General features: G+C 39.3%; 1 protein-coding gene and 1 long non-coding RNA gene across 6 annotated transcripts in view; one reads left to right on the forward strand and one right to left on the reverse strand.

The window, feature by feature from the left end:
• The window catches only part of Rap1b (RAP1B, member of RAS oncogene family), a 44389-nt gene extending 41747 nt beyond the window's left edge, over positions 1 to 2642 (reverse strand). For 2 of the 5 annotated variants that reach the window (XM_078053182.1, XM_078053184.1), the window contains exon 1: positions 2444 to 2642. The gene's annotated coding sequence lies outside the window, so the exon portion shown is untranslated. Of the gene's footprint in view, positions 1 to 2434 lie in introns of all 5 variants that reach the window. The other 3 variants (XM_078053181.1, XM_078053183.1, XM_078053180.1) reach the window with 2 other exon arrangements.
• Positions 1757 to 11232, forward strand: LOC144378619 (uncharacterized). Its single transcript, XR_013440487.1, has 3 exons — positions 1757 to 1938; positions 9993 to 10103; positions 10964 to 11232. It is a non-coding gene; the product is annotated as an uncharacterized LOC144378619 (long non-coding RNA).
• Positions 11233 to 17652: the final 6420 nt, after the last annotated feature.

Consider the following 17652-nt stretch of genomic DNA (forward strand, 5'->3'; position numbering starts at 1 on the left):
GTTCAAATATCCTGTATGAATGTTCATTATCATTAATGCCTAAATTTTAATACCATACATTACTGTGGGCCCAGACATTGCATTTTATGGTATTTTCATTTAACTAGTATTGAGAGTCTATGTGCAAGGCACCATATGCCAGTGATTTGGGGCATAAACAAACACACACCCTGTTTGAAATTTAGTATAATATATACTACATTACAATAACACAAGATAGGACATGATATTTTTCATAGAAAGTAAGAGAGGCTGGGTATAGTGGCACATGCCTGTAATCCCAGCAACTTGGGAGATGGAGACAGGATCTCAAGTTCGAAGCCAGACTCAGCAATTTAATGAGACCCTGTCTCAAAAGAAAAAAAGGGTGGAGGGCTGGAGATGTGGTTCAGAGGTCAAGTGCCTCTGGGTTTAATTCCCAGTACCAAAAAAAAAAAAAAAAAAGAAAAGAAAGAAAGAAAGTATAAGAGAGATGACTTTCACAGGGTTGGGTTGGAGAATGTGAAAAGACAGAGCAACCATTTTCATGCCATATTTTAAAATTAAGCCAGTTTAGTAGTGAGTTCTTCAGCTGTATTTTGATATTTGGCACATTAAAACCAAACAGGCTATATGTGTTTCAATAATTTACTTTGCAGCTTACTCAGATAAGTCTGCTTCACAATTTACTGGGAATGTCATACAAGAAAGTGCAAATGAATACAATTATAGTGCAGAGATTAAAAGCATGGATTTGAGACTACATTCAGGGTTCTGTGTCCTTAAAATTATTTAGTCTGAGTATTCTCCTAAAACCTGGAGATAAAACATTTCAAGTGATCATTTGACTAAAGTACCCACTTTTTGGGGTATGATAGGGCCAATAATCCCTTTAAGACATAATTTACTGTAAAAATGCCATTTTTCTTCCTTCAAGTTGTCTATTATGCATAGACTACTGTTCTAAGCAGACCTACTAACTGGTTATCTTATCTATTCTAGGCCTCAGTTTCCTCCTCCATAAAATGACAGGGCGGGACTGGATGATCTAAATAGTCCCTTCCGGCTCTTAAAAAGTCCCATGACTCCATAATGACTCAATAAATACTATTGCAAGAGTCAGCTTTTAAGAGTGATAAGAGTTTGAAGCTAAATGAAAGTTTCTTTTCCATAAGTTATTTCTTGAGCAAGTTCATACAACATTTTAATTACAAAAAAGAGGTCTGCAAGATGAATTTACAAGTTAGAGGCACTCAATATATCTATATATTATAGATATATATATACTATTAGCAAACAAAAATCCAACCAGACTGAATTAACTTTAAAATACTAAAGTCACAATATTCGCTTTACTGTCAACTTTCTACTCTGTAAAAAAATGCAATTTTCCCTTACTGTAATAGATAAGTGTTTCTATTGGTGCCAATCAGGAGTTTCAGGAGCAAAATGTTTTTCCGAACTATTAATGAGGGTGGGAGAGGGACAAGCGAAGGAGAAGCAAACCATCTGCTCAAACTTGCAAGGACAATCTTTTCTCCAAAAGGCATCGTTTTTTGTTTGTTTGTTTTCCAGAAGAAAAATCCGAAGGGCCCGGTAAATACCGGAGTAGTTTCAAATAAAATTCATGGCGCTGGTAAGTCAGTTTTAGTATCAGACAAATGGAGATGGCGAAAAAGAGAAGAGGACAAACTTCCTGGATTCTCTCTCTGCGAGAGAAAGAGATTTCCTCTTGCTGACGAAGGGAAAGGCCCCTTTAACAATTTTTCTCTGCACGGTGGCTGCTGCCAGACTAGGTGGGGCTCCCTCCGCTGCCTTCCTCCTGCCACTTCCCGCAACAAATGGAGCAAGCCAGCCCCGTTTCAGGCAAACTTTTTTCCCTGTCAGGCTCGAGCCCGCAGGGCGCCGGGGAGTGGTTTCCCCCGAACGCTCCTCGCCCAGGCTCCGGGCTGGGGGAAGGTGGGTCTACGCAAAGGACAACTTTCTGGTTTCCGTTCTAACTTCCACCCACACCCGGGAGGGAACGCGGGCGGCCAGTAAGGGGGCTCCCGGGCGGGGAGTAAGTCTTCGGGGAAGCCGGCGGGGGAGGCGGGCAGCGGGAGAGGCTGCGACGGCCGCGGGCAGGAGGGAGCGGGCGGGGGGGGGGTCCTCGGGCTCTCACTTCCTCCGCCATATTTCAGACATTTGACCCCTTCCGCAAAGCGCGCCTTTCCCCCGCGGCTGTGGCGGCGGCGGCGGCGGATCCTTCTCGCTCACCCGGGAGGCAGCGCGCTGGCTGACCGAACGCCGAGCCCTCGCGCCACCTGCCGCGCGCTGAAGAGACGCCGTGGCTGTCGCGGGGCCCCCGACCGCCCCGCCCGGCCCGCGCCGCACCCCACCCGCTCCCCTCAGCCGGCGCCGGGTCCCCGCCCCGCGCGGCCGCTGCGGCCGCTCCCCTCAGCGGCCACGCACGTACTCTGCGAACCTCTCACGCTGTCACCGGGTTCCCGTAGCCAGCGTCGCCCCGCGCTCCCTCCGGGTCGCTGCTCTGGGCGCCACGGCGGTCCTGTCGCTGCCGCCGCCGCTCCGGCTGGTTTACACGCCTGACTCTGGGCGAGGTTTGGCGGTGTCGCCTTGACGTCAGGCGTTCAGCCTCGCTCTCGCTTCCGCCCGCGGGCGGGGCGCGCGGGTGCGCGGCCCGGGAAGGGGCGGGACTGGGGGGCGGGTCCATTGAACAGAGGGGCGGGGTCTCCGAGTGCCGGTTCTCGCCCTTGGCGTGGAGCCGGCCTTTGGCCTCCGGGGAAAACAGGCCCGGCACTTGGACACCCTTAGCGGCTGGCTCTCAGTCTTGCTGTCTCTTCAACCTCGCCTCTGCCGGAGGGCTGGTGGGTGGAATCACGCGTCAGTTTCCCCTGAGCGCACCCTTCCCAGCCCCAGCGAAAGCTCATGGCTTAGAAAACCTCCCAGACCCTAAAGGTGCCTTAAACTAAAAACCAGTTACCAACGCCTTCAAACCGTTGGTTTTCACTAAGTTCTTTCTGCTGAGGACAGTAGCTTGAGAAGTAATCCGGGCTGTACAATTTCTACGCCTAGAGCTCCCTTGAAGGAGCCTAGGCCAGGACACAATCTTTTTTCTTGAAAAGGCCTTTCTCCTGAACTGACAAATATCTCATCCACTGGTGACTTAACCGTGGTGAACTCTTAACTTGCCAAACGCAGTTAACAAAGCCATGATCTCCAAACTTGTACCCTGTGCCTAAATCAACAGTGCATGTGGAAATGCTTTGAGACTTTACGGATTTCCCATAGGTACGCCTATAATGTGACTTCAGGACACAAGAAAACACTTTCTGTTCCAAAAATGTCTCTTTCCAAACAGCACAGGAACTTACCAAGGGAACTTAGCCATATTTAGAGAAGAGATGAAGTAACTTATTGGAGGTGGTTTTTTTTTTTTTAAGGCTTTGATGGACAAAAAGATTCTGAGAATAAAATGCAGGGAAAAGTTGAAGATCATTGAAACCTAACTTTTGCTTAAATTATGGTTTGCCTGCACATGCCTGTATTCCCAGCAACTAGAGGCTGAGGCAGGAGGATCACAAATTTGAGGTCAGCCTCAGCAACTTAGCAAGTCCCTGTCTCAAAATTTAGAAAAATTAAAAAAGGATGAGGAATATAGCTCAGTGGTAGAGTGCTCCAGGGTTCAATCCCCAATACTGAGAAAGAAAAAAAAAAGATGTATATTTCTTATCTTTGTCACTGTTGTTGGTACCTGACTTGATGCTTTTCACACAAACAGGCATTTAAGATATATTTGCTGAATTTCTGATCCCAATGTAGTGTGTAATGTTGGAGAACATAGAGCCATCCTTTAGCTCCACTACTTGTTAGCTGGTAATTCTTTGGCAAATTCTGTAACCATGTAGAATATTAATTTTCTCATCTAGGATGTAGTATTATAACATCTGCCTTACAGAATTGTTGTAAGATAAGGTATAGAAAATAGATCTCAATCCCTGGGACAAGAAGAAGCATAAAGTTAGTTTTCTGCCTTTTAGAAAAAGTGAATTAAAAGTGAACTCACCCATAACTATTGCTATATTTAATCTGAAATAATACTTCTGATTTTTCATGCTGTATGATTTCTTAAAAATTTTACTTCAAATAACATCCATATCTCCTTAGTTTCATTTAAAAAATACACAAAAGTACAAATAAGTATATATATGTATTTTAAGTCCCCAATGTATTTATTTATTTAATTTTTTTTAGATGTCGATGGACCTTTGTTTTATCCATTTATTTATATATAGTACTCAGAATCGAACCCAGTGCCTCACACATGCTAGGCAAGCACTTCACCACTGAGCTACAACCTCAGCTCCAATTTATTATTTTTTAATAAATATGCTAATTATTATTAGCATATGCAAAATTTATACTATTTAACTTCCAAATAAATTTAGCTGCCAATAGCATTAATATTTTGTTTCATTCACAAGTGAACAACATTGAAATTGGAGCCTTTCAAGGTACTTTTCCTGGCTTTTCCCTCTGCGATGTACGTGTTTGCGTACGTATGTCTGTGCATGTTACATGAGTATGTGTATATGTGTATAGGTTATGATATAGAATTATGATTCTGTACCTTTGTAAAAACCTGCTGGAATTAGAGGTTGAGAAGGATAAGAAGACTGCTTTTGGTATGCAAAAGGTGAAAACAACATGGCTTAAATCCCCAGCTAGTTTCATTCTGTTTTCTTGGTCAAAAATTACATTCCAAACTGTGTAGTTATTTCATAAATTCTACCACTTAATCACACAGGAGACCAGGTAAGAGCACACTAGAAAATTGCTGTTATGGGAAAACAACTCAGAACTCACACTCTCCTAAGGGTAGTTTGTGTACCTCTAAGATTTCTGTTTTGGGGAAACTATGTACTTATAGATAAGAAAAATGAAGTAGCTTGGCATGTTTTCTACTCAACGTAATAAATGTTATAGCTGCTTATTTGTCTCAAGATACATTTTGAATTCTACCTGTACTCTATTTCAGCAGTTGTGAGCTTGACCACTGAACTTGCATATTAAATAAATGTGAGGATTCTATAATTTTGTCAGCGCTAATGTCTGTGATTTAAGGAATGGATTATAATTAAAAATTCCCCTCAAAAAACAGGAGGGAGAACTTCTTGATGTTAAATTGAGGTGAAAGGAGTGCCTAAGAGAAATGAAAATCTCATGATGAAAGGAAATAAAGGATCCAAATATTTTTTAAAAATTCCCCTCTTAAGCCTTAGCTGAAAAAAACATAAAAATGAAAATGACATTCCCAGAGCCATCATGTAAATAAGCATTAAAGACAGGAAACCCTTGCAAAAACCAACTTCATGAAATTACCCTCATCATGAAATTTTCAAAAGCAATTTGAAGGGCTGGGTTGTAGAGTGTTTGCCCAAGATGCTCACGAGTCAGGCACCTCCTGGAACTTTCTCATTAGATAGTAATTACCTTCAACTCCCAGTTACCCCCAAGTCCTGTGTATGAATCATATACCTCAATAATTACCAAATTTCAAGAGATAGGTTTTAATGACCCATTATACAGATGAGAAAGTTAAAACTTAGAAAGACTAAGTGCCCAAGGCTATATATAAATATGTGGCAGAGTTGAAATTTCTTTCTTTTAACTAGCATGAACATATTTTATTACATAAATGTAAAATGTATATAAGTAAAGTGAATATTATATCAGTTACTCAGATTTAATACATGCTTATTACATGCCATTTTTATTTTTTTATGCTTCCATCCATTTCCTAAAATAGACCAACCCCCCTCCTTGCATATTTATTTTTTGGTGAGGTCATATGTACATGTCTTGAATTCATAGATATTAATGATACAGATTTTTAAATTGGTTTTATTTTTTAAGCAAAATTCTTATTACACATATAGAACAATTTTTCATGTCTCTGTATATAAAATATGTTCACACCAATTCATGTCTTCATACATGTACTTTGGATATTAATGTCCATCACATTCCTCTATCATTGCTAATCCCCTGCCCCCTCCCTCTCCTCCCACCCCTCTGCCCTATCTAGAGTTTGTCAACTCCTCCCATGTGCCCTCCCCTACCCAACTATGAGTCAGTCACCTTATATCAGAGAAAACTTGGCCATTTGGTTTTTTTGGAATGGCTAACTTCACTTAGCATTATCTTCTCCAACTGCATCCATTTACCTGCAAATGCCATGATTTTGTTCTTTTTTATTGCTGAGTAATATTCTATTGTGTATATATGCCACATTTTTTAATCCATTCATCCACTGAAGGGCATTTAGGTTGGTTCTACAGTTTAGCTATTGTGAATTGTGCTGCTGTAAACATTGATGTGGCTGTGTCCCTGTAGTATGCTGTTTTTAAGTTTTTTGAGAATAGACTGAGGAGAGGGATACCTGGGTCAAATGGTGGTTCCATTCCCAGTTTTCCAAGGAATCTCCATACTGCTTTCCATATTGGCTACACCAATTTGTAGTCCTACTGGCAATGTATGAGTGTGCCTTTTTCCTCGCATCCTCACCAACACTTACTGTTGTTTATCTTCATAATAGTTGCTATTCTGACTGGAGTGACATGGAATCATAGAGTAGTTCTGATTTGCATTTCCTTAATTACTAGAGATAATGAACATTTTTTCATATATTGTTGATTGATTGAATATCCTCTTCTGAGAAGTGTCTGCTCATTTCCTTGGCCCACTTATTGATTGGGTTATTTGTTTTTTTGGTGTTTAACTTTTTGAGTTCTTTATATACCCTAGAAATTAGTGCTCTATCTGATGTGTGAGGGGTAAAAATTTGCTCCCAAGATGTAGGCTCTCTATTCACCTCAAAGATTGTTTCTTTTGTTGAGAAGAAACTTTTTAGTTTGAGTCCATCCCATTTATTGACTCTTGGTTTTAATCTTGCACTATATGAATTTCTATCTTGGTTTATCTGTCTTCTTTTGACATCATGCTGCCCTCCTTCTTTATTCACACTATTCTTTTAGCCAGAAAAAATCTCTCCTCTTTTGTATTTACCTAAGTCTTTCTTTAAGACTCAATGATCTCTCCCTCTTTGAATTTATGCAAAAATTGTTTATACCATCCATTTGGTCCTTATCATACATTGCTTAACTTGAATTACTTTTGGTTTTTCTCCATCTTCAGATCCTTGAGAACTGAAGCCACATCTTATTCTTTGTATTGATCATATCGTGAGCATCACGTATAAGAAATTAATATTTTGGGGAGTCTTGATAATCTTGGTTAGATTCTCCATATTGATCATAGAGGATTCATGACCCATTGCAGTTATTTAATCTTTCTGAGTTTCTTTTTATTAATCTTTAAAGTGCACTAAACAATATAAGTAGGGCTTTTGAAATTTTCAAAATAGCAGGGCATAGTGGTGCATGTAATCTTGGAGACTCAGGAGGATCCAAAAGTTCAAGGCCAGTCTCAGCAACTTAGTGAGACCCTTAGCAACACAGCCAGAGAAAGCCATGTACAAAAACAGAAGTTGGGTTGGGAGTGTAGATTGGTCTTAGAACACTTGCCTAGCATGCCCACAGAGTTGTGATCAGGTGAACTGGCTCTGGAGGCAGAGTGCAAGCATTCTAATATGACTCTACTCATCCTGAGGAATTATTTCTAGTGCCTCATTTTCCTCATTTGTAAATTAAGCACAATAACAGAACCTATGTTTGGGGTAAGTAACACAAATAGAATGATACCCATAACAAAATAAGCACTTTAGCTATTATGTCTTAAACATTCTCAATAAACGTTGGTTCCTGATACATCCTCCAGCACAATTTACTTTGTGTAAACGTGGTAACAATTAAATCTATGTTTGTTAAACTTTCACTTTGCTTTGCTTATGACAGTCCTCAATTTAAGATTTGTATGTCAGTAGTTTATAACTTGAACATATTTATGCGTTGGAAGTAATGCTTTAAAGTTTATAGCTCATGTGCATTAAAATGTGACTTACTCTGGTGAAGCTCAAAAAATAAGGTCTATTTTTTATCCATAAATGCTAAAATCAGTTTTAAAATTACTTTTTCTCTAGGCCTGTTATCACCCAACTGAAAGTCCATCTCCTAAGGAGGCTGGGGCAGGAGGTTCATAAATTCAAGGCCAGCTTGGGCAACTCAGTGAGACCCTTCTCAAAACAGAATAAAAAGGGTTGGGGATGTAACTTAGTGGTAGAGTGCTTGTCTATCATGTGAGAGGCTCTATACTGCTAAAACAACAACAACCACAAAAATCCAAAAGTACCATTCCAATTGCTACTAATCAGCATTTATAACACCATTCCCTTAGTTTTTGCAGTACCTCACTCTTGTGCTTTTTCCTCCATTTTTTTCTGGCCATTCGTTAATCTCTCTTTGGGCTATTTCTTTCTCTTCCTGACTTTAGGGATAGAGTCCCTCAGATTTTGATCCTGGCCCTTTTCTTGTATACTTTCATCTGGGCAATTATATAGTTGCTGCCAACTTTACATGGCATTTAAATACCAATGACTCATAGATCTCTATCTGCTATTCAGGCTTTCCTGCTGAGCTTCAGATGCCTAGAGCCAGTTGCCTCCTGGAAAGCTTTCTTTCCTTGGCCGCCCTCCCCAAAGCTGCTCTTCCTCCAGGAATGCTCATATCAATAAATGGCACTCTACAAGAGAAATCCTGACACTTTCCTCTACCTTACAGCACACATCAAATTCTTCACTCAGCCCTATTGATTTTACTTTGTGAATCACTCAAATCTGACCACTTTTCTACATTTGCATGGTTTGGTTGGTTTATTGACTTTCACTTTTGTCTCCCTTTCCATCCATGTTGCCACGTGCCTGTAATCCCAGCTATTTGGGAGTCTGAGGTAAGGGAATTAGAAGATCAAGATCAACTTGGGTAATTCAGTAAGACCCCATCTCAAAATAAATGAATAAAAAATATAATAGCAATGCCATTATTACATCTAAGAAAATTAAAAATGAATCCTTAACACGATCTAATATCCAGTCCATATTTAAAATTTTCTGTATCAAAGATGATTTTTTACTGTTTGTTTATTCAATTCACGAACCAAACATTACATTTAATTGTTGTGTCTTAAATCTCTTTTAACCTCTAACAGCCCCTATTTTCTTTGTGAGTAAATAGTCATTTGCACTGTGTGTGTGTGTGTGTGTGTGTGTGTGTGTGTGTGTGAGTGTGTGATGTGTCTTTCCTTATTTTCCAGCTTCTGTACAAATAGCACCACTTCAGGTCAATACCTTCATAAGCATTCTGTGACAGAAATCTTATGGCTTTTACATTACACATCTTTATAACTGGGAGACTAAGAAAGTAAAGCCCTCCCTCATATACATATATGTATTTTTTATTAAGCAAAAAAAAATGCAGTAGATGGAGTCAAACCTATTTTTCACTGATCTCCAAATCCCAACAAGAAGTATAATTAGTTACTAAACAATTGCTACATGCTAGGAACTTCTTGTATTTGATTTTTTCAAAAATTCTTTGAGCTGAGAATTTTAATTCCAGTTTTCAGATTAAAAAACAGGTTGAGGGAGGCTAAATTAGAAATAGGAGGCCACAATGTCAGCCTGAGGCAGAAGCCCAGGGCTTTCTTTCTGAGAAACTTATGGTCTTTCCATCTGGTCACAGTATTGTAGAAATGAAGAATGTAATGAAGTATAAAAGATGGTTTAAGTAGGTGGAAAAACTACCAAAGCACAATTCAGGTACATGCTTTACCAGATTAAAAAAAAAAAAAAAAGAGTCCTATTGGTGTGTGTTGGGAGAGTAGACATTTGGCTTAAGGTAAATATATATATATATATATATATATATATATATATATATACACACACACACACACACACACATATATATATATATATATATATTTTTTTTTTTTTAAAGAGAGAGGTGAGAGAGACAGAGACAAAGACAGAGAGAATTTTTTTAATATTTATTTTTCAGTTTTTGGCGGACACAACATCTTTGTTTGTATGTGGTGCTGAGGATCAAACCCCGGCTGCACGCATGCCAGGCGAGCGTACTATTGCTTGAGCCACATCCCCAGCCCCAAAGGTAAATATATTTGAGAAAAATAGTTACTCAGTGGGATTCTGATTAAAGCTTAACAAAACTTGACAGTGGCAGAAGTAGCCTTCTAAAGGCAGTATCTTTCATTGACCCGTTCTAGCTGATGCTGTCCTTTTCTTTCTTTCTTTCTTTTTTTTTTGTTAAAATACTGACTTTTAAAAATACTTTTATTTTTTGCTTTTTAAAATACTGACTTTAATATCACTAATGGTTTTATACATTTCCTTCCTGCTTTACAGTAGGCCTCAGAACCACAGTTTTTTCAATAGGGTCCTTTTCCTCTTTTGTCTTTATCTAAATTCTTCAGTAGTTGTCATGTCCTTAATGCCTAAAAAACTCATATCAAAAGAACATGTTAATCAATGAAGGGAAATTATGTTTAAATTGACCTAAAATTTTTATCTGATTCATAAGTCTGCCTACATGTACCTACATTTACCTAAGTTGTGAGCCCAGTTTGCTCCTGCTGTTCTCCAAGACACTAGCTTAAGGTGACACATAAGGATCTCCCTAGATATTTGCATATTTGTAATTGCTTCATACTGGCCAATAGAAAATTAACACATGCATTTAAGACATCTTAATTAATGTGTATATATCCAACAGACTTGAAAGCAGAGACTGGGACAGATATTTACCCTCCCACATTCTTAGTAACACTATTCACAATAGGCCAAAGTAGAAGCAGCCTAAGTGTCCAACAATGGGTGACTGCGTAAACAAGATGTGGTACACATACAATAGAATATTATTCACCTTAAAAAAAGAAGAAAAATCTGACACATGCTACAACACAGGTGAACTTTGAAATCATTATACTAAAACAAGGGTTTTATTTTGTTAAGATGAAAATTTTAGAGACAGCGGGGCGCTGCCGAGAAGTGATCAGCAAGCAGGGAGAAACGGTGCTGCGGATTCTGTGGAATCCTGGTGGCTGAGCCCTCACTGACCCCCGGGCTGAGTTCGGGATTTCAGACGGGGAAGGAAGCGGTACAGTTCTATCCCCCACAACGGAAACTCCACCACGGAAACCAGCGGCCACCATCTTGGAGAGCTGAAGTAACCACCGCCACTCTCTGACAGATGCAATAATAAAGCAGGTGTGTGTTACTCAGCTCATCTCCTATACAGCGGGGAATTCGAATAAAATCTCTCCTAGGCTTTCCGGGGGAGGGATTATCAGAGCCAGCCTGCATAAAGATGCGGAGAAAACTAGAGACACTTGACCTTCAACTCCCCCTCCCATCAGCGGCAAAAAACGAAACCTGTCTAGCCAGCGCTGGGGGAGTGGCAAGCGGAAAAAATCAAAACAATGGAGTGCCAGGGTTCCCAATAGCCACCCTCCACACCCATCAAACGGCAGGCCCAGAGTACAGTTTGAACTGCCAAGAGGCATCACTCAGGGGAAATCTGGTCTAGCAGGAGAAAACAAGATAGCAGGAGAAACCAGGGGACTAGAGGCCAGGCCCTCGCGACTGGGCAGCTGGAGACCACATGCCCCCCCATCCCCCCACCCCCCCACCCCCTCCACCCCCCCGCGACAGTCCACCCACTGCCCGCGTGACTGGGGAGCTGCAGAACGCCCGCCCGCCAGCGACCGACCGCGCGACTGGGCGGCTAGAGATTGCCGGCCTGCTGGCGACAGCTCACCCACTGCCCGCGAGACTGGGCGGCTGGAGTCCGCCCACTGCCAGCGACTGGGAGCTGAAACCAGCCAGAGACAGTCCAGTCCCACCCCCCATTCGGACACTCCGGCAAGGAGCCTGGGGCCCGCCATAGCAGAGAGGTGACGTCACTGGAGCTTGGCGGTCGGAATTCCTTCCCAGCGGAATCCACTTTAGAAGACATAGTCTACCAACACAAAGGAGAGACAACAGAGATATACAAAACCAAAACAAATCTATAGAAGAGAGCAGAAACACAGCAATCAAATAGAGCTGGAAAGTAACGTGAGCATCATGAAAAAACAAGGGAAAAAAGGAGTACAAACAATGCAGGACAACTTAATTCTACAGGAGGACCTAGAAGCATCAGAAACATGGATAGGGAAAGAACTCAAGACATACCTAACTCAGATGAAAAGGAATATTAGAGAAGACATGAGACAGCAAGTCCAAGCAATAAAAGTATATTTTGAAAATGAATTAAACAAACAAATTCAAATGGCAGAGAACGAGCTTTACCAGGAGATAGAGATCTTAAAAAAAAATCAAACAGTAATCCTAGAAATGCAGGAAACTATAAACCAAATTAAAAACTCAAATGAGAATATTACAAATAGACTAGATCAAGTAGAAGTCAGAACATCAGATAATGAAGACAAAGTTTATCAACTTGAAAAGAATATAGTCAACACAGAAAAGATGCTTAAATCCCATGAGCAATCTACTCAAGAGATATGGGATGTCATAAAAAAACCAAATTTGAGAGTCATTGGGATAGAAGAAGGCATAGAGTTTCAAACCAAAGGAATGGACAACATATTAAATGAAATAATTCTAGAAAACTTCCCAGAGATGAAAGGTGGAATGGATTGCCAAATCATGGAAGCCTATAGGACCCCAAACATTCAAAACCGTAATAGACCAACTCCAAGACATATAATTATGAAGATAGCCGACATACAGAACAAGGAGAGTATATTAAAAGCTACGAGAGAAAGGAGGCAGATTACATTCAGAGGTAAACCAATTAGGTTAACGACTGATTTTTCATCACAGACTTTGAAAGCGAGAAGATCCTGGAACAACGTATTTCAAACGCTGAAAAATAATGGATTACAACCAAGAATACTGTATCCAGCAAAATTAAGCTTCAGATTTGACAATGAAATTAAAATCTTTCACGATAAACAAAAGTTAAAAGAATTTGCAGCCAGAAAACCAGCACTGCAAAGCATTTTGAGCAAAATACTACAAGAAGAGGAATTGAAAAATAGTGCCCAAACCTAACAGCGGGAGGTATCTCAGTAAAGGGGGAGGAAAATAACCAAAAAGTAAAAACTAGCCAAACTAAAATAAATAAATAAAGAAGCATGACTGGAAGTACAAATCATATTTCAATTGTAACCTTAAAAGTTAATGGCCTAAACTCACCAATCAAGAGACATAGGCTAGTAACCTGGATCAAAAAAACAAATCCAACAATATGCTGCCTTCAGGAGACTCATATGATAGGAAAAGACATACACAGGCTGAAGGTAAAAGGTTCGGAAAAATCATACCACTCACATCGCCCTCGGAAGCAAGCAGGAGTGGCCATACTCATATCGAATAAAATCAACTTCAAACCTAAGTTAATCAAAAGGGATAAAGAAGGACACTATATACTGTTAAAAGGAACCATCCACCAACAAGACATAACAATTATCAATTTGTATGCACCAAACAATGGAGCTGCAACGTTCTTAAAACAAACTCTCCTCAAGTTCAAGAGTCAAATAGACTACAACACAATAATTATGAGTGACTTCAACACACTGCTCTCACCATTAGACAGATCCTCTAGACAAAAACTGAATAAAGAAACTATAGAACTCAATAGCACATTCAATAACCTAGTCTTAACCGACATATATAGAATATATCAACCATCATCAAGTGGATACACGTTCTTCTCAGCAGCACATGGATGCTACTCAAAGATAGACCATATATTATGCCATAGGGCAACTCTTAGTAAATATAAAGGCGTGGAGATAATTCCATGCACCATATCTGATCATAATGGAATGAAACTGGAAATCAATTATAAAAGAAGGAAGGAAAAATCCTACATCACATGGAAAATGAACAATATGTTACTGAATGATCATTGGGTTACAGAAGACATAAAGGAGGAGATAAAAAAATTCTTAGAGACAAATGACAATACAGACACAACATACTGGAATCTATGGGACACAATGAAAGCAGTTTTAAGAGGGAAATTAATTTCTTGGAGTTCTTTCCTCAAAAAAAGAAAAAACCAACAAATAAATGAACTCACACTACACCTCAAAGCCCTAGAAAAGGAAAAGCAAAACAATAGCAAATGTAGTAGAAGACAAGAAATAATTAAAGTTAGAGCAGAAATCAACGAAATTTAAACAAAAAAAACCATTGAAAAAATTGATAAAACTAAAAGTTGGTTCTTTGAAAAAATAAATAAGATTGACAGGCCCTTAGCCATGCTAACGAGGAGAAGAAGAGAGATAACTCAAATTACTAACATACGGGATGAAACAGGCAATATCACAACAGACACTACAGAAATACAGAAGATAATTAGAAAGTATTTTGAAACCCTATATTCCAATAAAATAGAAGATAGTGAAGATATCGATAAATTTCTTAAGTCATACAATCTGCCCAGATTGAGTCAGGAAGACACACACAATTTAAACAGACCAATAACAAAGGAAGAAATAGAAGAAGCCATCAAAAGACTACCAACCAAAAAAAGCCCTGGACCGGATGGGTATACAGCGGAGTTCTACAAAACCTTCAAAGAAGAATTAATACCAATACTCTTCGAGCTATTTCAAGAAATAAAAAAAGAAGGAGCTCTTCCAAATTCATTCTATGAGGCCAACATCACCCTGATCCTGAAACCAGACAAAGACACTTCAAAGAAAGAAAACTACAGACCAATATCTCTAATGAACTTGGATGCAAAAATTCTCAATAAAATTCTGGTGAATTGAATACAAAAGCATATCAAAAAAATTGTGCACCATGATCAAGTAGGATTCATCCCTGGGTTGCAAGGCTGGTTCAATATACGGAAATCAATACATGCTATTCACCACATCAATAGACTTAAAGACAAGAACCATATGATCATCTCGATAGATGCAGAAAAAGCATTTGACAAAGTACAGCATTCCTTTATGTTCAGAACACTAGAAAAACTAGGGATAACAGGAACTTACCTCAACATTGTAAAAGCTATATGTGCTAAACCTCAGGCTAGCATCATCCTAAATGGAGAAAAACTGAAGGCATTCCCTCTAAAATCTGGAACAAGACAGGGATGCCCTCTATCACCACTTCTATTCAATTTAGTTCTTGAAATACTAGCCAGAGCAATTAGACAAAAGAAATTAAAGGCATAAAAATAGGAAAAGAAGAAATTAAATTATCGCTATTTGCGGATGACATGATAATATATTTAACAGACCCAAAAGGGTCTACAAAGAAACTGCTAGAGTTAATAAATGAATTCAGCAAAGTGGCAGGATACAAAATCAACACGCATAAATCAAAGGCATTCCTCTATATCAGCAACAAAACTTCTGAAATGGAAATGAGGAAAACCACTCCATTCACAATATCCTCAAAGAAAATAAGATACTTGGGAATCAACCAAACAAAAGAGGTGAAAGATTTATACAATGAAAACTACAGAACTCTAAAGAGAGAGATAGAAGAAGATCTCAGAAGATGGAAAAATGTACCCTGTTCATGGATAGGCAGAACTAACATCATCAAAATGACGATATTACCCAAGGTTCTCTACAGGTTTAATGCGATGCCAATCAAAATCCCAACAGCATTTCTTGTAGAAATAGATAAAGCAATCATGAAATTCATATGGAAAAACAAAAGACCCAGAATAGCAAAAGCAATTCTAAGCAGGAAGTGTAAATCTGGAGGTATAGCGATACCAGATTTCAAACTGTACTACAAAGCAATAGTAACAAAAACAGCATGGTACTGGTACCAAAACAGGCAGGTGGACCAATGGTACAGAATAGAGGACACAGAAACCAATACACAAAATTACAACTTTCTTATATTTGATAAAGGGGCTAAAAACATGCAATGGAGGAAGGATAGCATCTTCAACAAATGGTGCTGGGAAAGCTGGAAATCCATATGCAACAAAATGAAACTGAATCCCTTTCTCTTGCCATGCACAAAAGTTAACTCAAAATGGATCAAGGAGCTAGATATAGCTAGATAGAGACACTGTGTCTGATAGAAGAAAAAGTTGGCTATGATCTACATACTGTGGGGTCGGGCTCCAAATTCCTTAATAGGACACCTATAGCCCAAGAGTTAATAATAAGAATAAACAAATGGGACTTACTTAAACTAAAATGTTTTTTCTCAGCAAGAGAAACAATAAGAGAGGTAAATAGAGAGCCTACATCCTGGGAACAAATTTTTACCCCTCACACTTCAGATAGAGCCCTAATATCCAGAATATACAAAGAACTCAAAATATTAAAAAATAAGATAACAAATAACCCAATCAACAAATGGGCCAAGGACCTGAACAGACACTTCACAGAGGAGGACATACAATCAGTCAACAAGTACATAAAAAAATGCTCACCATCTCTAGCAGTCAGAGAAATGCAAATCAAAACCACCCTAAGATACCATCCCACTCCAGTAAGATTGGCAGCCATTATGAAGTCAAACAGCAATAAGTGTTGTCAAGGATGTGGGGAAAAGGGTACATTTGTACATTGCTGGTGGGACTGCAAATTGGTGAGGCCAATCTGGAAAGCAGTATGGAGATTCCTGGGAAAGCTGGGAATGGATCCACCATTTGACCCAGCTATCGCCCTTCTCAGACTATTCCCTGAGGATCTTAAAAGAGCATGCTATAGGGATACTGCCACATCAATGATCATAGCGGCACAATAGCTAGACTGTGGAACCAACCTAGATGCCCTTCAATAGATGAATGGATAAAAAAATGTGGCATCTATACACAATGGAGTATTATGCAGCACTAAAAAATGACAAAATCATAGAATTTGCAGGGAAATGAATGACATTAGAGCACATTATGCTAAGAGAAGCTAGCCAACCCTTAAAAAACAAATGCCAAATGTCTTCTTTGATATAAAGAGAGCAACTAAGAACAGAAAAGGGAGGAAGAGCATGAGGAAAAGATTAACACTAAACAAAGACGAGTGGGGGGAGAGAAAGTGAGAGAGAAGGGAAAGCATATGGAAATGGAAGGAGACCCTCAATGTCACACAAAATTACATATAAGAGGTTGTTAGGGGAAAGGGGGAGGGAAACAAGGGAGAGAATTGAAGAACAGCAGAGGAGGTAGAGAGGGAAGATGGGAGGGGAGGGGAGGGGGGATAGTAGGGGATAGGAAAGGTAGCAGAATACAGCAGTCACTAATATGCCATTATGTAAAAATGTGAGTGTGTAACCGATGTTATTCTGCAATTTGTATTTGGGGTAAAAATGGGAGTTCATAACCCAATTGAGTCAAATGTATGAAAGATGATATATCATGAGCTTTGTAATGTTTTGAACAACCAATAAAAAAAAGATGAAAATTTTCTGAAGAAAGATGGTGATGGTTTCAAAACAATACTATTGTACTTAAGGCCATAGAACTAACTATACATTTAGAATTGGTTAAGTTGGTAAATTTTTATGTTATATGTATTTTGCACCACTTTAAAAATTTGGTTAGGAATTTGGGCTCTGGGTCAGAAATCTTAAGTTCAAATTCTGACTCCATAACTTAGCTGTGAGAAACCCCCTACTATTTCCATATCTTAAATATGAGTTTCTTT

This window comes from Ictidomys tridecemlineatus, chromosome 6 (assembly GCF_052094955.1).
Source record: "Ictidomys tridecemlineatus isolate mIctTri1 chromosome 6, mIctTri1.hap1, whole genome shotgun sequence".
NCBI classification, from domain to species: Eukaryota; Metazoa; Chordata; class Mammalia; order Rodentia; family Sciuridae; genus Ictidomys; species Ictidomys tridecemlineatus.